Source organism: Dendropsophus ebraccatus, chromosome 2 (genome assembly GCF_027789765.1).
Source record: "Dendropsophus ebraccatus isolate aDenEbr1 chromosome 2, aDenEbr1.pat, whole genome shotgun sequence".
NCBI classification, from domain to species: Eukaryota; Metazoa; Chordata; class Amphibia; order Anura; family Hylidae; genus Dendropsophus; species Dendropsophus ebraccatus.
The window spans coordinates 43,364,363-43,390,858 of record NC_091455.1 but is presented as its reverse complement, the minus strand read 5'-3'; the positions used below and the strand labels follow the sequence as shown (position 1 = coordinate 43,390,858).

Sequence of the window (26,496 nt, the reverse complement as noted above, 5' to 3'; positions counted from 1 at the left end):
TTCTCACTGCACAGTGTTGCTGTATTTATGTTGCTGGACCGTTTATGCTACAAATAAACACCCAAAGCTGTTTTATGAGCCCAAGTTTGCTGCCTGAACTGTGTCCAAACACACCATCCCCCGGGAAGATCCCTACAATTGGTGCTGCGGAGCGGGCAAAACGGTTGCTAGGGGCAACGGTGTGCATCAACTTGGCTACAGCTGCTTATGTCCTGGGTGAAGGCTGCGGCTTCACTCCAAAAACAGTCAAGCAACATGGAGGAGATGATGAAGCAGTTAATGCAAGTGAATATGCAGCAACAACAGGCTCTGACAGACGCTAACCTACGCCATGAGCAAGCATTGGCCGCACAACAACAGGCATTGGCCGCACAACAACAGGCTCAGGCAGCCGCTAAACAGGATCAGGCAGCCGCTAATCTGCGCCATGAACAGACAATGGCTGCACATCAGCAAGCAATGGCTCAACAACAGAGACTTATTGAGCACCTGATAGCAAAGCAAGAGGCGTCTGCAGGTGCTAATCCCCAGCTGGTGGCAGCAGCCGCGCCAGAGACTTTGTCTGTGAGAAGAGCCGTGCAGCGAGCGCTGCAAAAGATGACTGCTGATGACGATGTTGAGGCCTACTTAACTGTCTTTGAGCGTGTGGCTGAGCGAGAAAAGTTACCCTCCACTGAGTGGGCAGAGGTCATTGCTCCCTATTTAACAGGCGAACCTCAAAAGGCCTATTATGACCTCAGTGAGCAAGAGGTCAAGGACTATCCTCGGCTAAGAGCAGAGATACTCGCCCGACTAGGAGTTACTGCTGCTGTCCGTGCCCGGAGGGTCCGCAACTGGAGCTACAGTCTGGACAAGTCAGCGAGGTCCCAGATGTACGACCTGATTCATCTGGCAAGAAAATGGTTGGAGCCAGACACCTCTACTCCTGCCCAGATTCTAGAGAGGGTCGTGATGGATCGCTACCTCCGTGCCCTTCCTGCTGATCTACAACGCTGGGTGGGACAAGGCGACCCTAGGAGTGCCGACGAACTCGTCAGCCTTGTGGAGAGGTTCCAGGCGACCGAGGACTACCTCCGTGATGTTCCTGCAGCACCGTCACCTCCCCGGAGTGCCAGATCTGTGCCATCATCTGGTAAGAGACTTCCATCTATTGGGGGAGTGTGGAGGGGTGCCGATAGAGGGAAGAGCGCTCAGGAGGTGTCTCAGGGGCAAAAGACTGGTGGGGGACCCCGGTGGCTAAGTGGCCCTAAAAAGGACTCCCTGCCAAGGAGACCAGGCCCTATCCAGTGCTGGAGATGCCACGAGACGGGACATATGTCTGCCCATTGCCCTCTTACCTCTGAGCCCATGGAGTGTGACGCTAGCCGGCGTCAGTCGCTATTTGCGGAGCCGTCTTTTGTTGCAGTCACTGGACTAGAGACTGAACCACAAGTCTGCAACATTACTGTAAATGACTTTCCTGTTAAGGCGTTGCTGGACTCAGGAAGCCTTGTCACCCTGGTGCATGCCAGCCTGGTGACTGGGGACTTTGTGCCAGCAAGACATATGAGTGTGGTATGCATACATGGCGATACAAAGGTTTACCCTATAGTACGGGCTAATGTCGGGACTGAACTAGGCGCTGTACAATATGAAGTGGGTGTGGTTAAAAACCTTATGCATAATGTTATATTGGGGCGTGATTTTCCTTTGTTCTGGGCTCTATGGGGAAAACAACAATCCCCTGAAAGGAGTGAGGAGACCCCTAAGCCTATTGCATTACCCACGGTAAATGATAAAAATGTACAGGAGGAATATGATGCTTTTCCTTTGCAGGTCCTGGCTGGTGAGGAAGAGGCTCCTCCCACTGCGCAAAATGTTCCAGACTTAGAGGTGTCTAGGGATAATTTTGGTACTGCACAATTACAGGACCCCACTCTCAAAAATGCGAGAGAGCAGGTCACTGTTATGAATGGGGTACCTCAGGAACCAGAAGCTGAGAAAAAATTTCCACATTTTTCTATGACTAATGATCTCTACTACAGAGTCACTAAAATTAATGATGAGGTGGTGGAACAGCTTCTGGTGCCTAAGTCGTACCGGCGTCAGGTACTCGACATGGCCCATAATCATGTCCTTGGGGGACACTTGGGGACAGATAAAACACAGGAGAGAGTCCTCCAGAGGTTTTATTGGCCTGCGATTTATGCTGACATAAAAAAATACTGTGAGTCGTGCCCCACATGTCAGCTTAGCGCTCCAGTGTCGCATTTTCGCAGTCCTTTGGTCCTACTCCCCATCATAGAGGTACCTTTTGACCGGATCGCAATGGACTTGGTGGGTCCCATTGTAAAGTCGGCTAGGGGACACCAGTACATTCTAGTGGTGTTGGACTACGCGACCCGCTATCCTGAGGCTGTACCCCTAAGAAACACTACCTCTAAATCAATTGCACGGGAATTGTTTTATATGTTTTCCAGGGTGGGGATCCCCAAGGAAATCTTGACTGACCAAGGTACACCATTTGTGTCAAAGGTGATTGCAGTGTCCCAGAACATGCAGACTACTACTCCTATTATGGCCATTTCTATTTCTGTGTCAATGCCTGTTCTGGTAAGTGTTTGCACTGCAACTGCTGCTGGTTTTCCCCTAGTATTCTCTGGTAATGTGCATTCTCATGTGTGTTCTCATGTGTTCCTGTGTATTACAGTGTACAGTGGTATGCAAGGCTGTTGATCACGTGACCTGTAACCATGGTTCCTCCAATGGCCGACTAGCTCTGGCCAGGAGAAACCATGTGACCTCCCACTTCCTCCTAACAAGTGAGTCTTCCCCCTGCTTCCAAGCAAGGAGGATGTGTGTCGTCCCTCTCCTGCCTCAGAGGAGTTGTGGATCGAGTGCTCTGCTGTATTCAAGTCTTCGGCTGTATCTGCCTGCTCAAGTGTCCGGAGTCTCCTCTCTCATCTGGGTGTCATTCCGTTATCTCTCCTCATCGCTGCAAGGATTCACAGCAAGTATTACTCTCAAGCTAATCCACCCAGCAACGCTATTTCTCTCATACTCCTACTCCCATCATCCGGCACGTATTCTCACAGCCTATGCAGCACCACTCCTGCTTTATTTGTCAAAGCCTGCTATATACCCGGTTGCATCCGGACAGAACTGTTGCTACTAGTTACCTTTTCTATAATAAAACCGCTGTTACTGAACCCTGGCATTGGTGTCCACTAACTGGTGCCCTGACTAGGTGCAGCGAAGAATCGCATGCCCATCATCACCCGCAGATTCCTCAGACCGACCCTACAGCTGTGCTGCCCTCAGGCCTATACCGTGACAAGTATACACCCTGCAGCTGCCCCGGTCATTGCCCGCTCATAACACCAGCACTGCGGAAGTGGCCCCCAGGGGCCAGGGCATCGCATTTTTGGCGTCACGAACAGGATACAGACTGTGTTGTGCCAACTGTCAGTGTCCCCAGAACTGTACTGCTACCCCTCATCATCCTCAGAGACTCTGCTATTGCCGCGCTGCGGCCTGCTAAGGGGTCAAGTCAGCTTGTGACGCACTGTCTTCGCGCGCGCGCGCGCTCCACTCAAGCTCCGCCCCGGCCCTGCAGTATCCAAGCCTCTGTTGCAGGAGGGAAGGAGATTGTGCCCGGACCGCCGGAAGTGTTGGTGCTGACTTCCGCCCTATCCCTCTCCGGTCCCGGACACCCTGCCTATCGGTGCCTGCTGTTCCCGCAAGCTCTCCTCACCTCTGCTCTCTTCCAGACGCCTTACACCAGAACCCCTCATCATGTCCACCGGCCATCACAGTGACTCTGACGGGTCCGGCAGTCCGCCGATGGCCCGGCGAAGACTTCCCGCGGCTCCCGTTGCTATGGCTACCGCAGCGGTCCCGTTCTTCATTGGGCCCAACAATCTTCCCAGTTATAAAGGGGAACCCCACACGTTGGCTGATTTCAAGGAAAAAATTTCCCGCACCCTTGAACTTGTCTCACTCTCTCCCACTCAGCAGGTGCAGTTGCTGCTAGGACAACTTGAGGGTCCCGCTGCAGAGGAGGTGCGGTCGTGGCCAGCTACGGAGAAAGCTAATGTACAACAGATCCTGGCCCGGCTGAGTAAAGAATTTGAGGTACAGTCACCCACGGAGGTCCGCCTTAAGTTTTATGACCGACGACAAAGGCCAGGTGAGACCCTCAGAGACTATGCACTAGCCCTCCAATCTGCCTACCGGGCCCTGAGACAGGTTGATACCATAGCCCCCTCGGCTGTGGAGAGTATGATCACTGACCGCTTCATAGAGGGGGTGGACTCTAGACTCATCCAGAGCCAACTGCGTATGCTAGCTGCCCAAAACCCTACAATGCCTTTCCTGGACTTCAAGACTCTGGCTCTGAGGGTGGTTGGCATTGACAATCCCTGTGCCGGCTGTACTCCAGGTTCAGATTGCCCGGACCCGGTGGGATCTATACCCTCACCTCCAGTGCCCAATATGGTTCCGCCGGTTTCCGCTATACAAGCTGCCCAACAGTCTATCCCGGCTAGCTCACCAGCGATCCCTGCTCTCCTTACGCAAGTGGTTGACTCTCTCTGCCAAGCCCTAAGGGGGCTACAAGGGGCCTATCCAACACCTCCACCACCACAGGACCCCTGCCCTGAGTATGCAGTTCCCGATCGGCCTCCTCCACAGAGACTTAGATCCCCTGAGCGCCCCTATTGCCGCCACTGTAGGCGACATGGACACTACCGCTCCCAATGCTATCAGTTAAACGGGGCTACCCCTGGGTCCGAGGGCCAATACCCAGGAGGTCGAGATCCAGGCCCGCAGGAAGCACAGTGGTTCTCAAGGTTCCTCTCACAATGCCCGCATGTGACTCTCTGGGTGGACGGAGTCCCCCTGGAGGCTCTGGTAGATACAGGTTCCCAGGTTACCACTATCCCGAGGCATGTGTTTGAAGAACATTGGGATCTGAGAACCCTAGGTCCAGTTGAGAAATACCGTCTGAAACTTATTGCTAGTAATGGTCGTCCTATTGTGCAACTAGGTTACTGGGAACCCACTGTCTGCATAGGGAAGCAAGAGCTAGCACGTCAGGGTATCATTGTTACTGAGGCTCAGGGAGATAGTAGGACCGTGGTATTAGGCATGAATATTATCCGTCATGTATTCACTGAAGTGTTGGATGCCTTGAATGCCTCTATGTCTTGTGCTTCTCCTCAGTACAGGCAAGCCGTCCAGAAGACCATTAAAGTGCTCACCGCTCAGCGGAAGTTTGCCAATCCTCGAGGAGAAATCTGCCGTGTCCGCACTAGAGATGCTCGTCCGATCATCATCCCAGCTAACAGTGAGTTCCTCATCTGGTGCAGGGTCCGTCCGGGCCTTAACAATGCTGACTATGTGGCCCTTCTGGATGCTATTGAAATTGAGGGGCAACCTCTTGTCAGGGCCGCTAGAAGCCTGGTGACCGTCTCCAATGGTCAGGTCCCTGTCCGTCTGGTGAACCTTGGAGACTCCCCAGCTGACCTACCCAAGTTCACCACCGTGGCCATGCTATACCAACTCGATCCTGAGGACATCGTCTGTGAGGAGACCATTGCCTATCAGAGATCCATCCGTGGCACTCAAAGGGACTCAAACAGGGCTCTCGCCCCTTGGTGGGACGAGCTCCATATTGGCGATGCCAATACCCCACTTGAATACCTCCACGGCATCCTCAAGGTGGCCAAAAGGTATCACGAGGCCTTCAGCAAACACTCTCTCGATTTCGGAAAGACCAATCTGGTCCAGCATCGGATCAACACTGGGGACCATTTGCCTATCAAAGAGAAACATCGGCCAATCCCCCCTGCCAACTATCAGCAGGTCAAGAAACTGCTCAAGGAGATGAAAGACTCTAACGTTATCCAAGAAAGTCAGAGTCCGTGGGCTGCCCCTATTGTCCTTGTGAAAAAGAAAGACGGTAACATCCGGTTCTGCGTGGATTATAGGAAGATAAACACAATCACCCACAAGGATGCCTATCCTTTGCCCCGGATCGAAGAGTCTATTGCTGCTTTGGGGTCAGCCGCCTACTTCTCCACCTTGGACCTCACCAGTGGGTACTGGCAGGTGCCCATGGCACCCGAAGACCGTGAGAAGACGGCCTTCACCACCCCCATGGGGCTCTTTGAATTCACCAGCATGCCCTTCGGTCTGTGCAACGCCCCCGCTACCTTCCAGCGGTTGATGGAAAGGTGTCTCGGCCATCTCAACTTTCAGAGTGTCCTGCTCTACCTAGATGATGTGATTGTCTATTCACGTACCTACGAAGATCACGTCCATCATCTGGCTGAAGTGTTCCAGGTCCTAATCGATCACGGCCTGAAAATCAAGCCTTCCAAGTGCCACCTTCTCAAACCCCAAGTGAACTATCTGGGGCATGTTGTGAGTGCTGAGGGGATACAACCCGATCCAGAGAAGATCTCGGCTGTGGAACACTGGGATACCCCTAAGACAGTCAAGGAGGTGAGAAGTTTTCTGGGATTTGCCGGCTATTACCGCCGCTTCATTCCCCACTTTGCCCAAGTGGCCGAGCCCCTCAATGAGTTACTCCGGGGTTGCCCTCGAGAAAGCTACAACCGACGGCTCCCCGTCGAGTGGTCCGAACGGCAGGAGATTGCCTTTCAAACCCTGAAACGCCTGTTGACTACGCCTCCTATCCTGGCCTACCCGGACTATAACCTTCCTTTCCGGCTCTACACGGACGCCAGCTTCCAAGGCCTGGGAGCTGTGCTGTCCCAGGTTCAAGATGGCCAAGAGAGAGTTGTAGCTTATGCCAGCCGGAGTCTTCGGGGCGCTGAGAAGAACGACAACAATTATAGCTCCTTCAAGTTGGAGTTACTAGCCCTAGTGTGGGCCGTCACCGAAAAGTTCAAGGACTACCTGGCTGCCACCCCTGTTACCATCTATACGGATAACAACCCGTTGGCGCATCTCAACACTGCTCGGCTGGGCGCCCTGGAACAGCGGTGGGCTTCTCGACTGGCCAATTTCCAGTTTGAAATTAAGTACCGCAGTGGCAAGGCTAATGTCAATGCAGACCTCCTGTCCCGACTACCCAAGGGCGAAGAGGCCCCAGAGGACAGCGATTGGGAAGATGTAGAAATGCCTCCCTTCTACCAAAGGTTCGCTACCCAGAGTGCTATTGATGCAGCTAGGCCTGAAACGCCTTCGCCTCCACCTAGGGCCCCGCAAGACTTGGCCAGGTGGCAGACCATCCAGGAAGAGTCCCGCATCCTGGGGGAGATCTATGACTACCTCTCTACTGGTCGGGTCCCCATGCGGATAAAGAGGCCCTATCCTGATGTCGAGCTAAGGCGACTCTGGAGGCAAAGAAAGAGGCTCTTCCTACAGAAGGGACTGATCCTGCGGAACTCTCTTGACCCGGTCTCCGGGGAGAGGTGCCACCAGATCCTCATTCCCCGACGAGACGCTAAGATGGTGCTAGATGCCTACCATGACCGGTCCGGTCATTTCGGGGTACACAAGACGGAGGCCACTATCCGACAGCGGTTCTACTGGATCGGGATGAGGGCTGACATCGAGAACTGGTGTGCCGAGTGCCCTGCCTGTAATATCTCCAAAGCTGGGGGAAGAGAAGTCAGGGCCCCTTTGCATCCAATCACCTCCCACCGGCCGAATCAGCTAGTCGCCCTGGACCATGTGAAGCTGGCCCCTACAAGATGCGGGTATACCTACGCCCTCACCATGGTCGACCATTACTCCAAGTGGGTAGTCGTGGTACCTGTCAGGGACTTGACCGCCAAGACCACCGCCCTTACTTTTTACAAGGAGTATGTAAAGCACTATGGGTGCCCAGAGTCTCTGCTGACGGACCGGGGACCGGCCTTCGAGTCGCAACTTTTCCAGGAGCTGTGTGCCTACCATGAATGTAAGAAGCTCCGTACCACGGCCTATCACCCTCAAGGGAATGGTCTGTGTGAAAAAGTTAACCAGGTCTTTATCAACATGCTCCGAACGGCTTCAGTGACGAAGAGAGTAGAGTGGCCCCACTTGTTGGATGAACTAGTGGAGATCTATAACAATACCACTCATTGTTCCACTGGCTACTCCCCGTTCTACCTGATGTTCGGCCGCCAAGGCCAACTTCCTCAGGACCGTGCTCTGGGAGTCCAAGCTCCTGACACCTTCAACCCCCTACCTGAAACTGACTGGGTTCGGGAGCATCAGAGGAGAATCCAGGATGCCCGGGAAATTGTTGACCGGAGGATGGGGGAAGCTCAGCAGCGCCAAGAGGATGCCTACAACCAAAGGGCGAATGCCACACCACTACAAGTGGGAGATAAAGTTTGGCTAAAGAAATATCATCGCTCTCACAAACTTGAAAGCCTTTGGGAGCCTGAGCCCTATGTCATCTCTTCTATCCCTTACCCAGAGACTGATGTGTATGAAGTAAAAAAGCCAGGGCTAGCCCCGCAGACGGTGCACCGGAATAGGATAAAACGTTGCACTAAGGAGGACCTACAGGGCCTTACAGCACCGTGTCCGGTACCTGCATCCACACCTCCGGCTCCCCCAGCAGCTCCAGCTAAACCTCTCTCTCTGGAAGAAATGTTCCAAGTTGAACCGTTCCTCATGGCCATAGGCTATCCAGCGGTCCCTGTACACATTCCAGTGGCCCCTCCACTTCCAATTGTGCCTCCAACAACTCCAGCTCTACAACCAGATGCTGGGGGTGATCTTCCACCTGTACCTGCACCAATCACTGTTGAAGAGGATCCTCCGCTGAGACGGTCTGAGCGCTCTACCAGAGGAATTCCTCCACTTCGCTACAGAGACCAGAGTCCTTAACTGTTTCACCATTCTAGTTCATGCAACGTTCAAGGTTCGTGCCTGGTCCTCCTGACCAAGTTCCCTGTACTAACCAGCCATGAGCTGATGGACACTTACAGTAACAAAAAGTTCTTTAGTGCCTGTCCCAGAGCCTTTTACATGGACGATGTTCCAATTGCCTAAAAGAGACTCTACCTAACAGAGACACTTAACCCATTCCTTCCTAATGCACTTTCCTGTGATTGTGTGTTCCACACAGGGTATTAATGCACTTATTTCATTATTGTACTTTTTCTACTATTGTATTCCAGTGTTATCGAAGTCTTTGTATTTCCTCCTCTGAGTAAGCACAAGGTTATATAGATTGCCTCAGAGTAGAGTGCCTCTTTTGTAAAACAGTATATTTTCCAGTGTCTAAGTCAGATAGCTCCTCCTCTGAGTAAGAGAAGTCAGTTTACATATACCTCAGAGAAAGTCCAGTTTATGTAGGAGTGTATTTTCTCATCCAGTCTCATTATTGTGTATTATTATCATATCTATAGCTGGAAAGATGTAGTTGAGCCAGTTCGTATGTAGATTTTTCTCAAATTTTCATTCAGATTTCTCTCAGATTTTCATTCAGATTCATTTGAGCCAGTTCTCCTCAAGACCTCGCAGTATTTGTTGTCTTTTGTGTTTCCCTTCCTTTTGTTTCCAGTATTTGTTCGCCTCTGTCTTGTCCCAACACAGTAGTAATCACACATAGTCATACCTAACCTTCACACTTGTCCATACATATCGCACCTTGGATACCTTTTCGTGTGTTTGGCCTGTGGAGTGCTTGTGTGTGTGATTGAGTGGTATGAAAGGGAGCTCCCCATGTATGTTTGCTTTTATTATTTTGTTCTTTTCTCTTCCAGGTATCCAAGACACTACTCAGACACGCCAAGGTAGTACACAGGTCTTCACAGTTCTCTTCCAGTAGGGTAACACATTTAACAGAAAACCTACTGTCTAACTGGCTGGAATATTGAGGGTCACCCGCCAGCAGTTAAGTTGTCCTGGCTTACACGTCAGATGGTTCACGCACTAGCTACCTGGTCGCCAGAGTACGTTAGGCACCCCTAGGTGAAGTCCTGCCACTAGGGTTTCTCATTCTCTCTCTCTTTTCACCTGTGCCTTGGGCGTGGGAAACACACACCTCATCACACTCACTCTCATCATTCATTCCTGTTGTTTGATTGTCCAGTCTATTCATGTTTGCTGCCTTCTAGATTCGCCGAGGTCGGCTCAAATTTGCTAGGGAGGTATGCAGTGTCCCAGAACATGCAGACTACTACTCCTATTATGGCCATTTCTATTTCTGTGTCAATGCCTGTTCTGGTAAGTGTTTGCACTGCAACTGCTGCTGGTTTTCCCCTAGTATTCTCTGGTAATGTGCATTCTCATGTGTGTTCTCATGTGTTCCTGTGTATTACAGTGTACAGTGGTATGCAAGGCTGTTGATCACGTGACCTGTAACCATGGTTCCTCCAATGGCCGACTAGCTCTGGCCAGGAGAAACCATGTGACCTCCCACTTCCTCCTAACAAGTGAGTCTTCCCCCTGCTTCCAAGCAAGGAGGATGTGTGTCGTCCCTCTCCTGCCTCAGAGGAGTTGTGGATCGAGTGCTCTGCTGTATTCAAGTCTTCGGCTGTATCTGCCTGCTCAAGTGTCCGGAGTCTCCTCTCTCATCTGGGTGTCATTCCGTTATCTCTCCTCATCGCTGCAAGGATTCACAGCAAGTATTACTCTCAAGCTAATCCACCCAGCAACGCTATTTCTCTCATACTCCTACTCCCATCATCCGGCACGTATTCTCACAGCCTATGCAGCACCACTCCTGCTTTATTTGTCAAAGCCTGCTATATACCCGGTTGCATCCGGACAGAACTGTTGCTACTAGTTACCTTTTCTATAATAAAACCGCTGTTACTGAACCCTGGCATTGGTGTCCACTAACTGGTGCCCTGACTAGGTGCAGCGAAGAATCGCATGCCCATCATCACCCGCAGATTCCTCAGACCGACCCTACAGCTGTGCTGCCCTCAGGCCTATACCGTGACAAGTATACACCCTGCAGCTGCCCCGGTCATTGCCCGCTCATAACACCAGCACTGCGGAAGTGGCCCCCAGGGGCCAGGGCATCGCATGATGAAAGAGCTATGCAAACTGTTTAAAATCTCACACCTACGTACCTCTGTATATCACCCACAGACAGACGGGTTAGTGGAGAGGTTTAATAAAACCCTGAAACATATGTTAAAAAAAGTGGTGGAAAAGGATGGTCGTGATTGGGATCACTTACTACCTTATCTGATGTTTTCTATTAGGGAAGTACCCCAAGCGTCCACAGGGTTCTCTCCCTTCGAATTAGTCTATGGTCGTCACCCTAGGGGTTTATTGGATATAGCGAAAGAGACATGGGAAAGTGAGTCCACCCCATACAAGAGTGTTATAGAGCATGTAGCACAAATGCAGGACCGTATAGCCACTGTAATGCCCCTAGTAAGGGAACACCTCCAGAGGGCGCAAGAGGGCCAAAGCAGAATTTACAATCGTTCTGCAAGAATCAGGACATTTAGCCCAGGTGACCGGGTACTCATACTTGTTCCCACGGTAGAAAGCAAATTCTTAGCAAAGTGGCAGGGTCCCTATGAAATTGTAGAGAAGATCAGTGAGGTCAACTACAAGGTACACCAACCAGGTAGAAGGAAGCCTTTCCAAGTTTATCACATAAACTTGATCAAGCCCTGGAAAGACAGGGAATCCTTGGTGGCGACAAAGCCTGTTGGTCATCTGTCACCACCAATCCCTCCGGTCAGGATTGGTGACACCCTATCAGTATCCCAGAAGCAGGAAGCTAAGGAGTTCCTGCAGAAAAATAAAAACAAGTTTTCTGACCTACCAGGGCGTACGCATCTCATTAGTCATCATATTGAAACTAAGCCTAGAAGCAGAGTAAACCTTAAGCCCTATAGGATACCAGAAGCCCGGAGGGAGGCGGTATCATCCGAGGTAAAACGTATGCTTGACCTAGGAGTCATTGAGGTGTCCCAGAGCGAGTGGTCCAGCCCGATTGTGTTAATCCCAAAGCCCAATGGAACTTGGAGGTTCTGTAATGATTTTAGAAAGTTAAATGAGATCTCCAAGTTCGATGCCTACCCCATGCCCAGGGTAGATGAGTTGATAGAAAGGATGGGTAATGCCAGGTACATAACTACCCTCGATCTCACTAAGGGCTACTGGCAGATCCCACTCACTCCTAAGGCTAGAGAGAAGACTGCATTCTCCACCCCTGATGGACTGTTCCAATATGTAGTGATGCCATTCGGGTTACATGGAGCCCCTGCCACTTTTCAGAGGTTGATGGACTTGATTCTGCGACCACATCGTGATTACTCCGCTGCCTACCTCGATGATGTGGTCATTTTTAGCCCGGATTGGGAAAGTCACCTCTGTAAGGTCCAGGCGGTGTTAGATGCCATAAGTGATGCGGGGTTAACCATCAATGCGGAGAAGTGTGCACTAGCCTTAGAGGAGGCCAAATACTTGGGCTACATTATTGGGAGGGGGTTAGTGAAACCACAACTAAATAAAATCGAGGCAATACAGAATTGGCCTCAACCCCTCACAAAGAAACAGGTCAGAGCTTTCCTGGGTATTACGGGCTATTACCGTAGGTTTGTGCCAAATTTTGCCTCAGTTGCAGCCCCACTAACTGACCTGACAAAGGGTGCGAAGTCCGCAATGGTGACATGGACTCCAGAGGCCGAGAAGGCTTTTCAAAGCCTCAAGTCTGCCCTGTGCCAACAGCCTGTGCTAGTTACCCCTGACTTTAGGCGAGAGTTTTTGGTACAGACAGACGCCTCTAACACAGGGTTAGGTGCCGTCCTCTCACAGGTCGTGAATGGCGAGGAGCACCCGGTGATGTACTTAAGCAGGAAACTATCCCCGGCCGAGAAAAACTACGCCATAGTTGAGCGAGAATGTCTGGCAGTGAAGTGGGCCCTAGAATCCCTGAGGTACTACCTACTAGGCAGGAGGTTTAAGTTAGTGACAGACCATGCCCCCCTAACATGGATGAAAATAAACAAGGAGAAGAATGCAAGGGTGACTAGGTGGTTTCTGTCCCTACAAAACTTTAATTTCACTGTGGAACACCGGCCAGGGAAATTACAGGCAAATGCTGACGCCCTATCAAGGGTACACTGCCTGTGGGGACAATACGCTCAGCCCTCCGGTCTGAAGAAGAGGGGGGGGATATGTGGACATGTCACTGGTAAAGTGCTCGAGGGGATGTACATCTCACCCAGGTTGATACACAGTGTGAGATGGTGAGTCCAGGAGGCATCTGTGCTCAGCAGTGTTATGCTGCTGAGCTATTATTTATTATTGCCGGGCCTGGACTTACATGGAATGGCAGGTAGGTTTTGGTAGTGGGACTTGCCATTCCCTCCCCCTCGATCCAGTGTGGGTTTTGGGATCAGGTGAGCTCTGATCCCAATCAGCCTGAGAAGGCAAAAGCTGTGCTCAGTGTACAGGTCTCTCTCTCTCAGCCAGGAGTGAACAGCCTGCATGCTGTTTGGTGAGAGCTGGGAAGACAGCCGCTGCTGGGGCCTGTTCACACCCCGCAATACAGATCACTGAAGTGTCAGAGAGGTAACCTGCTGTATTAGTAAGCGCCCAGACGGGCAGGACTTTTTGTTTTGTTTATTCTCACTGCACAGTGTTGCTGTATTTATGTTGCTGGACCGTTTATGCTACAAATAAACACCCAAAGCTGTTTTATGAGCCCAAGTTTGCTGCCTGAACTGTGTCCAAACACACCATCCCCCGGGAAGATCCCTACAATATATAGACACAAATAGTATATATTGAATGATAGATATTTAGTTTGGTATAGATAGTAGCGTTCCCCTAATCACAGCAGTATATTCTCCAAGGTAAGTTTGTATACTTATGAAATGGAGCTAAGATAACCACACTCACCCTCTCACTGTGATTGCATAGCAGGGTCCTGATGTGCTCCGGTAGTACAGCAGTTTTTGTCTGTTGTTCCCATATACAAAATGATACTTGGTTTGCTGTTCTAATCCTCTGTGATGGCTACCAGTCCTTGATCCTCAGTTCTTTGCGTACGGAAGAGCACGTCCCGGCCGGTGACGGCTCTGTTATCCGGTATTTTTGTACAACAGGTAAGTCTCTCAGAAATTCAAAGTCTCAGAAGTTCAGTGTGATGTCACATCTACTACTGATTCCTGAAAGGGTCAGAATACCTCCTGCTACTGCCTAGCCTCCATGTTGACTACTGTTGCTCCTGCCTGGCCTCCATGTTTGTTACTGTTGCTTCTGCTTGGCCTCCATGTTGGCTACTGCTGCTCCTGCCTGGCCTCCTTGTTGGCTACTGCTGCTCCTGCCTAGCCTTCATGTTGGCTACTGTTGCTCCTGCCTGGCCTCCATGTTGACTACTGCTGCTCCTGTACTGGCCTCAAATGACTATTGCTGGACCTCCACTGGCCTCCAATGACTACTGCTGCTCCTTCACTGCATTTGTGACCTTTTCCCTCCAAAGACCCTGTAATGGTGAGTTTCCTGCATAGACCCTGTAATGGTGAGTTTCCTGCATAGACCCTGTAATGGTGAGTTTCCTGCATAGACCCTGTAATGGTGAATTTCCTGCATAGACCCTGTAATGGTGAGTTTCCTGCATAGACCCTGTAATGGTGAGTTTCCTGCATAGACCCTGTAATGGTGAATTTCCTGCATAGACCCTGTAATGGTGAGTTTCCTGCATAGACCCTGTAATGGTGAATTTCCTGCATAGACCCTGTAATGGTGAGTTTCCTGCATAGACCCTGTAATGGTGAGTTTCCTGCATAGACCCTGTAATGGTGAATTTCCTGCATAGACCCTGTAATGGTGAATTTCCTGCATAGACCCTGTAATGATGAATATTGAAGTTTAAAAAAAAAAAAAATTGACTTTTAGATATTGAAAAGATAATGATGTTACTGACATGTAGAGCCCTAAATTCAACCAAATACACTACCCCGTATCATAGAGATGCTTTAAACTGTGAAATCCGAAGAAATCCGAAATTCGGTTGAACCGAACTTTTCAAAAAAATCTGGAAGTCCGGTCGGAATGAACTTTTGAAAAGTTCGCTCATCTCTAAATGTAAGTCTATGGAGCCCGACTCTTTTTTCTTACACAGAGCAGGGAGCGGACACGCTGCAGCATGGTCCTGTGCAGCACCTGCTTGTATAGGTGTGAACACTCAGACCTGGACCGGTCAAAACTTTTGGCCTTTATTTATGACGTGTCAAAAGTTTTCCCATACGACAGTCATACTTTAACTTACAAATGACTGAAAGAATTGCTAAAACTTTAAAAGGTGTTACATCTGGAAATCTGGGACCAAAGCTTCAAAAAGATGTATGACCATTCATGCTCCACTGGGAATTCTGGATATATAAAGCGGTGTTCTCATGCAACAAATGGCCTGTAATTCTACACAAGAAGAGGGGAGGGAACGCATTAGTAACCCCTTCAGGACTGGACTGATTTTGGCCTTCAGGACCAGGGCTCATTTTTTTTTAAAATCCAACCTGTCTCACTTTATGCGGTTATAGCTACGTGATTCTATAACTTTTCTTTCTGATTCAGAGATTGTTTTTTTGTGTGAAATATTGTACTTTAAGTTAGTGGTAAATTTTGGCTGATATGTAAAAACATTTTTGTGAAAAATGCTAATTTTTTCATGAAAAAATGACACGCTGGATAATAAATATGTGTACTTTTTTTCCCCCAACATCTATTATTTTATTGCGTGCTATGGGGATTACATGTGATTTTTAATTTATTATTAATATTTTTGTGTCTGGGTTTTTTTACACTTTATTTCATTGTCCCACCATGGGGATTTCACTGTACAATTGCCTCATTACAGGCATATTGCATTGCAGTGCTGATCAGCACTGTAATTCAATATGCCTCTAATAGGCAAAGCTGATCAGACTGCAGCTGCAGATGCAGATGCAGCAAAGACTAAAGGAACATGGTAAAGTCTATTAAGCAATATTGTGTTTATCGAAGTTCCTTAGTGTTGCTGTTCAACACATGTACTTTTACACAACAATGGTCCTATTATTCAACATTATTTTCGGCGTATCACAAAACATACAAGCTGTCTTGTCTTGTCCTACTTATTTGCATTGGCTCAGAAATTACACTTACTAGTAACACTTGACAAGACAAAACGCATAAAGTACTTGCGTCAAGGGCTGAACAAAACAGAAGCAGTTGTAGTTTCTTTCAGACATTAAAATGTATCTGTCATTATGAAAAAAAAACTTGACTTATCACAGAGACATGTCAAAAGTTTTGATCGGTCAGGGTCTGAGTGTTCACACTATTATTGATCGGGAGATAGAGCGGGGAGAGGATCACAGCTGCAGCGCGTCCGCTCCCCACTCGGAGATTTTTTTTAAAAAAAAGAGTCGGGCTCCTATAGAGCACATTAGAAGTCAGACTCTTTTTAATTTAGAGCGGAGAGTGGACGCCAGGGCCGGCGTCAGCACAGGGCTTACCCGGGCAAGTGCCAGGGCCCACAGCGCCTCTAGGGGCCCGGTGCTCTAATGTTCAGCCTGTTCACTGTAGTGCAGAAAGAGGGGGTTGAACATCAAAAGACAGAACACAAGAGACAGAGCAGGAACTGCATGAAGAGAGAAAAGGGTGAAGCTCCTGATCACATGACCTAAAGGTCCTCAACCTTACAGTGTGGAGAGCAGTCAAAGAGGAAGAGGGAGAAGACTGAGCTGTAAGTGCTGTGTGTTAATGCCCGAGTGTGTCACTGTCAGTCAGTGTCTGTGTCTGTCTGTCAGTGTCAGTAATATGTGTTTGTGTATGTTAGTGGTGTCTCAAGGGATTATGCATAGTGTGTGGATGATGGGTGCATAGTGGATGTATGAAGGGCCCAGTGAGGCTCTGTTGCCCAAGGGCCCGCAAAAACCTGGAGCTGGCCCTTGTGAACGCACTGCAGCGTGTCTTCTCTCCGTTCTATCTCCTGATCTGTACGGGTCTTAACACTCAGACCTGGTTCGATCAAAACTTTTGACACGTCTCTATGACATGTCAGAAGTTTTCTTATAATGACGGGTACACTTTAAGGTATTATTAGATTCAGCATATAGAAAACAGCGGCACTCACCGAGTTGCTTTATATTAAAACTTGCTTTTATTCCATGCAATTAAAAGTATGACATGGACGCTGGCAAGTACAGGCTACAGCCATTTTGCGTGCCAAGCGGCTGTTGCCTGTACTTGCCAGCATCCATGTCCTTCTTTTAATTGCATGGAATAAAAGTAAGCTTTAATGTAAAGCAAGTTGGTGAGTGCCGCTGTTTTTTATATGCTGAATCTATTAATGGACTGTACTTATAGCTAGCAACATTTTTTTGATGAAGTCCAACAGTGGGAGATACATGTGTTCAGCTTAACTGCAGGAGTGTGAGCCCTGATAGTGGTGAGAGTATTCTAAGAAGTTCTTAGTTACTGTACTTCTGAGATTGCAAATAGGTGTATTATCAGGTACACTGTGCTTACCACTATAAATTATTAAGAATACTAGAAGTCACCTGTGGCCTCACACTTTATATATAGTTGGGGTGACCAAATTTCACAAATAAATCCATACACTATGTGACTCTACAAACTACAAAGGCCTTTGTGTATAACCTGCTGGTTAATAATAACCTTTATTATAGGACTATAATTAACCTCACTTCAATATACAGTGACATTTTGGATAACAAGTAACTTGGTCTGAGGGAATTTTGCAAGACAAGCTAATACCTTTTAAAAATTGTAGCTTGGTAAATGAGCAAGATTTATTAATACAGTCCCCCTATGTCCTCAATCTGATACTGTACTAGGTAGAAAGCTCTCTCATTATAACCTACTGCTAACTGTATTATATCAATTAGTGTGGTGTGTAACACTAAGTACCATATGATGCCAAGAATCCTAGCACTACTTGATAAAAATAACAAAGATAGGATATGCTTAAATAAGGAGTATTTATTGTGGTAACACCTTCACCAATATTTACAAATTAAAGTAGCTTGTGATAATTCATGCACATAGTCGTGCCAGTATATGGAAATTCATGCACACAATCGTGCTGTTCTTTCCCTATGTCGTCATAATATAGTACAGTCCAGAACCTGTGTCGGTCTATTAACTGTATTCCAAGATAACATATAGTACCAATCAACCAGATCTACACCATGATGGCTTACGGTGTAGATCTGGTTGATTGGTACTATATGTTATCTTGGAATACAGTTAATAGACCGACACAGGTTCTGGACTGTACTATATTATGACGACATAGGGAAAGAACAGCACGATTGTGTGCATGAATTTCCATATACTGGCACGACTATGTGCATGAATTATCACAAGCTACTTTAATTTGTAAATATTGGTGAAGGTGTTACCACAATAAATACTCCTTATTTAAGCATATCCTATCTTTGTTATTTTTATCTACTGCTAACTGATCAACTCTGCCGGTGATTGGACACCTTCTGGCTCCTCATTTAAAGGGGTTATCAAGTGAAAATCTTTTTCTTTCAGATCAACTGTTTTTGGAAAGTTATATAGATTTTTAATTTATGTCTATTTAAAAATCTCAAGTCTTCCCAAGGAAATGTTGTTTCCTGTTCAGTCTGACACAGTGCTCTCTGTTGACATCTCTGTCTGTGATAGGAACTGTCCAGAGCAGTAGCAAATCCCAATAGAAAACCTCTTCTGCTTTGAATAGTTCTTGTCTTAGACATAGATGTCAACAGAGAGCACTGTGTCAGACTGGAAAGAATACACCACTTCCTGCAGGACATACAGCGGCTGATAAGTAATGGAAGACTTGAGATGCTATATCCATGAAGACTAGTAGTGGAGACCCATCCTTGACTTTTGAAATGGTTTCAGTGATTTCTAGTCATATCCCTGCTTTGCCTTGAAACGGAATAGTTACACCATCACCTGGTTTCCGAATAAATCCATTATTTGACTTTGGCAAAGTTCAGATTAAATTTTGGCACTACATTATATAACAGCTCACATGTGTTTCCCAGTGAAGCCAGCAACTCAATCTCCAATATACTGAACACCGAAGAATGAACAACTGGATAACCAATGTAAGATAGGACTTGAAAGGGAATGTGTCGCCTTTTCTTTTACAGATTAGATTCAAAAAGTAAACTTGTAATTTTTTCCTAGACTGCTTCTATTTTCAACTTTTTTTTTATTTTGTACATACATTGGGGGCTGACGTCTTGTCTGAGTTGTTTTTAACAGCATTTAGTTATATGCTTTACAGCAAGCCTCATGGACATAGACAACAACATACATGAGATAAACGTGAAGAGGTCATTCAACAGGGAGCTGCTATTGTCTTTGTCTGTTTACTGATGTCACCTGATGTAATGTTGTACAGGTCACTTTACAGCAGCCTCTTCTTATCACCTCAGACAGAACAGGAAGTCTTAGAGCCCTATTACACGGGACGATTATCGTGCGAAAAATCGTTAAATCGTTCTAATTTAAACGATAATCGTTCTGTGTGATTGCAGGCAACGATCAAAAAAACCTTTGTATATCGTTGATCATTGATTTAGATCTGAACCTAAAATTATTGTTAATCGTTCACTAATAGTTCGCTAATTGTTCTGTCAAGTTCCGCATTTTTTTCACTAATCGTTCAGTGTAATTGCACATTGTTCATTGTTTTGCTGGGATCAGAAGAAGTAAACGATCATAGTAACGATCGCAATTACGATCACAGTACCGATTGTAACTAACGACTATCGTTCTGTGTAATATAGTGAACGATTTCAGATTAACAAAAACAATCTCGTTTGCGATAGTTTATTGTTAGTCGTTAATCATCGCTCCGTGTAATAGGACCCTTAGCCTAAAGAGAATCTGTCATCTCAATCTAACTGCCCCTATTATAAACGTGCACCTGCCCCTATATCTATTTATAAAGATACAGACTGCCTTTGCAGTCTGTATCCAATAATTTACCTAACCCTGTGTCCCGCTGCTGTACCACAGGTAAAGGCAATCTGTATCTTTATAAATAGTTAGGGACACTTGATAATACACAGTGATCTGGTGCTGGAAAGTAAATTTACAAGGTAAAAAAAATTCAGTGGATGAAATTTTACAGGTCTCATTCACATATTGCTGGTTTTGCTGTAAGTCCATAGGGAATCCACTGCATACATGCCTTACATGTCTTAAAAGTCCAGGAATCAACAGTGTAAAAAGCACATAGGCAAAAGATTAATTCAATTTGTTTCATTGGACAATACTCCAGGTGCTCGGTAACAGCAGTGAGATGACTAAAATCCCCTTTACCACTCTAAGGGTTAATAAAAAAAAAAAAATCAAAATTCTTTAAAATTCCAGATAGACTTTAATAGGCTGTCTCTTCAAATAGAGTATGTCTATAGAATATGACCTATTTAACTATATTATTTTTTTTTTTAATCCAGAATTTGTGTAGTTTTTGATCTGGCCACTAAGCCTAATATTAAGCTAACACTTCCTGTTCTGTATGGAAATATAATCAGCAGTTTCCTACTTATCATTGCAGATGGGATTATAATGAAAGGTGACAGGATCTATGACAATGTACAACAATAGGTAAAGAAGAAAAGACTGGATTCATTCAGCGCCCACAAAATCAGTCAAATTTTATTTCAGAATTTCATTAAAAAGACAGCCGACGCATTTCGAGCCTAGCCTGGCTCTTAATCATGGCATCTGTATAATAGTGTTATAAGACATACAAGAAGTTAGTGTATATACAAACAAAGTGATTAAAATAACACAAAACAAGATTAAATGGTGGGTTAGTCACATAAAGAATGGACAATAGCATGTTATAGACAAAAAGTCCGGGGTACATAACCCGTAAGATATAATCATGATATGCTTAGGCTACATAATATGTCAAACATGATCTAACCTTGCTGTGACTATAGAAAGAGGGTGAAACGTACGGTGTAATATGGACTCCAAATAGGATTGATAGCATATAACTCTAAATACTAGGTATAGGAGAAGATCTATCCAGATCGGTGGGAGATACATGAATATGCAAAATCAGCACACTCTGATTAAATACCTGAAATTGGTGCAATCACTGGGGAAAAAGAGTAATGCCTCCCATATTAAACGGTCACCATGAGAGCAAAAGGTCTCTGCAATACACAAATGAAATACACACCTAATACATGCAGAGACCGATGGCACAAATTACATGATCACGACCTATGACCAAAATAGGTCCACTTAGTGCCGAGTTACAGCTACATTGCCACTCACCTATGGGACCAATTCAGCAGGAGAGACGCATGTAGCGCCGCAAAAGATCGCGGCGTCTAAGGCAGATGCCTGAGTGTCAGAATATATGCCCGATGAAACCGGAAATGACGTCTCGCGTCATATCCGGTTATTGGAACGCATTGGTATCTCAGGGCTGAGTGAGTGGGCAGGCTTAAACTCCGTGGTCATGTCATATTCGCTCAATGCGTTCCAGCTTGGAGCTCATAGCTCATTTCCTGAGCCTCAAAAATAGAGTACATGGACACAGGGAAAAATATTAATCACAAAAAATAAGAAAAAATGATAAGAAAAAGGAAAGAGGAAAAGAGGAGGGGATCTGCTGATATAATCCTATAATATGTAGATGGAATACATGTATGGTAATGGTTTGTTATGTGACTGGGTATGTTGTTATAGGGGTATGTTACTGGGTATGCTAACGTCCTCATGCGTGTACAAACGGTACTAGTAGAAATACCTGTCATGATTATTGCATGAACAAAAATAGAACAAAAATAAAATAAAAGATTATAAATACTATATGGACAACATATATTGAAATACTTAATACAAAAACATGAGGTCGCTTCTAATATTGAGGCCAAAAGGTGCTCGTGTACCCAATTTAAAAATCCCCTCTGCCTCCTTAGTTAGCAATTTTTTTCTCCAGTCTCCTCCTCTTCTAGGTTCCAAAACCCTGTCTATAGCAAAACATCTGAGGGTATTTAAACTGCCGTTGTGTGTTGAGCAAAAATGCCTGGCCGCCCCAGAAAGTTGTAAACCCCCATGTTTTATGCTATGCACATGTTCTGCGATACGGACCTTGAGTTTTCTAATGGAGCAACCTACATATTGTAGGTTGCATTCCTCACACTGAATAATATATATAATGTGGTCCGACTCACAACTCAAATGATGGTTTATGTTGTATGTCTTGGTCATGTCACTAGAGTGAAAGGTGGTATACTTCCCTGTATGTTTGCACATACCACATCGTGGTTTGTTGCACGGACTAAAGCCTGCTTGTCTAATGGGTCTTAGTCTTTGGGCTAGTTTGGCACTGACAAAAAAACTGGGAGAGAGTAAACTGCCAAGAGAGGGTCCCCTTCGGGAGACAAAATGACATCCGTCATCCAAAATCCTTGCTAAGCCCTCATCTTGACGTAGAATGCCTAGGTGTTTCCGTACAATGTTCTTGGTCTCCATGACATATACTTCTGCACCCCCAAAGCAAGGAGTTCATGGAGATCAAGAACATTGTACGGAAACACCTAGGCATTCTACGTCAAGATGAGGGCTTAGCAAGGATTTTGGATGACGGATGTCATTTTGTCTCCCGAAGGGGACTCTCTCTTGGCAGTTTACTCTCTCCCAGTTTTTTTGTGAGTGCCAAACTAGCTCAAAGACTAAGACCCATTAGACAAGCAGGCTTTAGTCCGTGCAACAAACCACGATGTGGTATGTGCAAACATACAGGGAAGTATACCACCTTTCACTCTAGTGACATGACCAAGACATACAACATAAACCATCATTTGAGTTGTGAGTCGGACCACATTATATATATTATTCAGTGTGAGGAATGCAACCTACAATATGTAGGTTGCTCCATTAGAAAACTCAAGGTCCGTATCGCAGAACATGTGCATAGCATAAAACATGGGGGTTTACAACTTTCTGGGGCGGCCAGGCATTTTTGCTCAACACACAACGGCAGTTTAAATACCCTCAGATGTTTTGCTATAGACAGGGTTTTGGAACCTAGAAGAGGAGGAGACTGGAGAAAAAAATTGCTAACTAAGGAGGCAGAGGGGATTTTTAAATTGGGTACACGAGCACCTTTTGGCCTCAATATTAGAAGCGACCTCATGTTTTTGTATTAAGTATTTCAATATATGTTGTCCATATAGTATTTATAATCTTTTATTTTATTTTTGTTCTATTTTTGTTCATGCAATAATCATGACAGGTATTTCTACTAGTACCGTTTGTACACGCATGAGGACGTTAGCATACCCAGTAACATACCCCTATAACAACATACCCAGTCACATAACAACAACCATTACCATACATGTATTCCATCTACATATTATAGGATTATATCAGCAGATCCCCTCCTCTTTTCCTCTTTCCTTTTTCTTATCATTTTTTCTCATTTTTTCTTATTTTTTGTGATTAATATTTTTCCCCGTGTCCATGTACTCTATTTTTGAGGCTCAGGAAATGAGCTATGCGCTCCAAGCTGGAACGCATTGAGCGAATATGACATGACCACGGAGTTTAAGCCCGCCCACTCACTCAGCCCTGAGATACCAATGCGTTCCAATAACCGGATATGACGCGAGACGTCATTTCCGGTTTCATCGGGCATATATTCTGACACTCAGGCATCTGCCTTAGACGCCGCGATCTTTTGCGGCGCTACATGCGTCTCTCCTGCTGAATTGGTCCCAATGTAGAGTGGCAATGTAGCTGTAACTCGGCACTAAGTGGACCTATTTTGGTCATAGGTCGTGATCATGTAATTTGTGCCATCGGTCTCTGCATGTATTAGGTGTGTATTTCATTTGTGTATTGCAGAGACCTTTTGCTCTCATGGTGACCGTTTAATATGGGAGGCATTACTCTTTTTCCCCAGTGATTGCACCAATTTCAGGTATTTAATCAGAGTGTGCTGATTTTGCATATTCATGTATCTCCCACCGATCTGGATAGATCTTCTCCTATACCTAGTATTTAGAGTTATATGCTATCGATCCTATTTGGAGTCCATATTACACCGTACGTTTCACCCTCTTTCTATAGTCACAGCAAGGTTAGATCATGTTTGACATATTATGTAACTATAGCCTAAGCATATCATGATTATATCTTACGGGTTATGTACCCCGGACTTTTTGTCTATAACATGCTATTGTCCATTCTTTATGTGACTAACCCACCATTTAATCTTGTTTTGTGTTATTTTAATCATTTTGTTTGTATATACACTAACTTCTTGTATGTCTTATAACACTATTATACAGATGCCATGATTAAGAGCCAGGCTAGGCTCGAAACACGTCGGATGTCTTTTTAATGAAATTCTGAAATAAAATTTGACTGATTTTATGGGAGCTGAAGGAATCCAGTCTTTTCTTCTTTGTGTATACCTCGGCATCCAGGGGCTTTACCTTCGTGCTCTGAAACCGTGATATAAAGGAAACAGTATCTATGCTACTGGGCGCTGACCACCTTCACTACGTTTTGTACAACAATAGGTGACAATCAGAGCCAAGCTTCCCTTCTTTACACAGGTCATTGAGCATGCCTAGAAAACTCTCCCATAGAAGTAAATAGGTTCAGCTCAAGTCTTTTGTGCCTCTGTTCATGGAGCTTGCTGTAATGCATATCTTTAAACGGTAAAACAGCTCAGGGAAGATGTCTGCCCCATAATCATGTACCATATTTTCCTGCATATTAGACAACTGGGCGTATAAGACAATCCTCAACTTTTCCAGTTAAAATATAGAGTTTGGGATATACACGCTGTACAAGACTACCCCTCTTCCAGTTTTTCACCACCCGCCCTATAAGATGACACCCAGCATATAAGACGACCCTGGACTTTTGAGAAGATTTTCCAGGGTTAAAAAGTGGTCTTATACACAGGAGAATACAGTAATAAAAATAAAATAAAGAGATTAGAAAATACAAGTATTTAAGTATTTAAATCTACATTCACCTTAAATGACAGTATCGTTTATAACCTCTACATCTTTTTTTTTCCTGAACTGTATTATGAAATAGAATCTACTAGAACTATCTGTCCTTTATTCCAAGGAACGGCAGAGCAGCTTTGATTGTCTTGACACTTAGAATATCATTGAAATGTTATTGCCGTATTGTTCTAATTGCTATGGCTAGAGAGTCATTTGTCACAGTCTGTTTTAAGATTTTGAACAGTAAATTAACAAAGAAACTGAAATTCCACATCAGTCTATTACACCTACAGGAGCAGGCCTTTGACACTATATGGATTCACTTATTTAAAGCAACTTGGGGGAAAAAAGCGACAATAATCCCACAATGCTGTTTATAGTTTATTAATTGGTATTTGAACTAATTAAACAATGAACGGCACAATGACAACCCATGGTAAGCGAGGCCAAGGCACTGTCAAAGTGAAGTGTTCGTAGCTATATCTCAGAACAGAGAAGGCAAAAAAGAAAGATATTTCAGCACCCAGGCCTTCCACCTAGTTTTGTGAATGCCTAGGACTTTATTACAGATTGGACTTTGGCTGATACTACCTTCGCTCAGGGGTGTAACTAGGATTCAAGTGGCCCCATAGCAAAAAACAGTATGGGCCCCATGAATCCTAGCGTCTAGCCCCTAGCAACCAATCAGATTCCTCCTTTCATTCCTCACAGACTCTTTGGAAAAGGAAAGGTGGAATCTGATTGGTTGCTAGGGTCAGAAAAAGGTAACAATGACTTAATAAAGTTAAAAAAGACAGACTTCTGTAAAACTGATGTTTTTTTTTTTTTGTTTTTTTTTACAGCATATTGTCAGAAGAACCAAGGCACAGGAAAACAATCTCCCTGACAACGACCTCCAAGTTTTAGGGACAAACAATCTAAGTAAAATCAGCCAAATATTGCACCAGGAGCAGAGAAACACGGCGGATGTGCTGCAGGCTAAAATAGTCTTTACACAAAGCCAGAAAACATCAGCTGTGTTTTATATCTGTATGTTGTATCTGTATGAGGTTTTTGCTTATTTCTCTTTAATATATATATTTTTTTACATTTTACAATCCATGGAGTTGTGGGGGCATAATAAAATATTTTCATCTTTTTACTGAAGGTCTAATAGAGGTCATTTTTATTAAATGCTCTATAGTCAATAAAATGTACTCTACACAACGATTAATAGAGACTGAGAATAAAACACTATTTGTATTTTTCCCATTGACTACTGCTAGACTCAGCTCATTCGTCTGGCACTGAGATCACTATAAAGTTAATGAATAATGAGTGCAAGTACCAAATAATTATTTGTCTTGGACAACACATGATATGTCTCGGGAGCAGGAACTACATGGACGTGAACCTGCCAAATTTTAGGGCAATGTCCAAGTCTCCTGTTTGGGGACTATTTTAGTGCTTAAAGCGACTCTGTACCCACAATCTGTCCCCCACATACCACTTGTACCTTCGGATAGCTGCTTTTAATCCAAGATCTGTCCTGGGGTCCGTTCGGCAGGTGATGCAGTTA

General features: G+C 45.6%; 1 long non-coding RNA gene across 2 annotated transcripts in view; it reads left to right on the top strand.

Annotated features, from left to right (window-relative positions):
• Nucleotides 1–26,187, top strand: part of LOC138784398 (uncharacterized) — a 69,067-nt gene extending 42,880 nt beyond the window's left edge. For both annotated transcript variants that reach the window (XR_011361833.1, XR_011361832.1), the window contains one exon: nt 25,781–26,187. This is a non-coding gene — a long non-coding RNA (uncharacterized lncRNA). The remainder of the gene's footprint in view (nt 1–25,780) is intronic.
• The last annotated feature ends 309 nt before the right edge of the window (nt 26,188–26,496 follow it).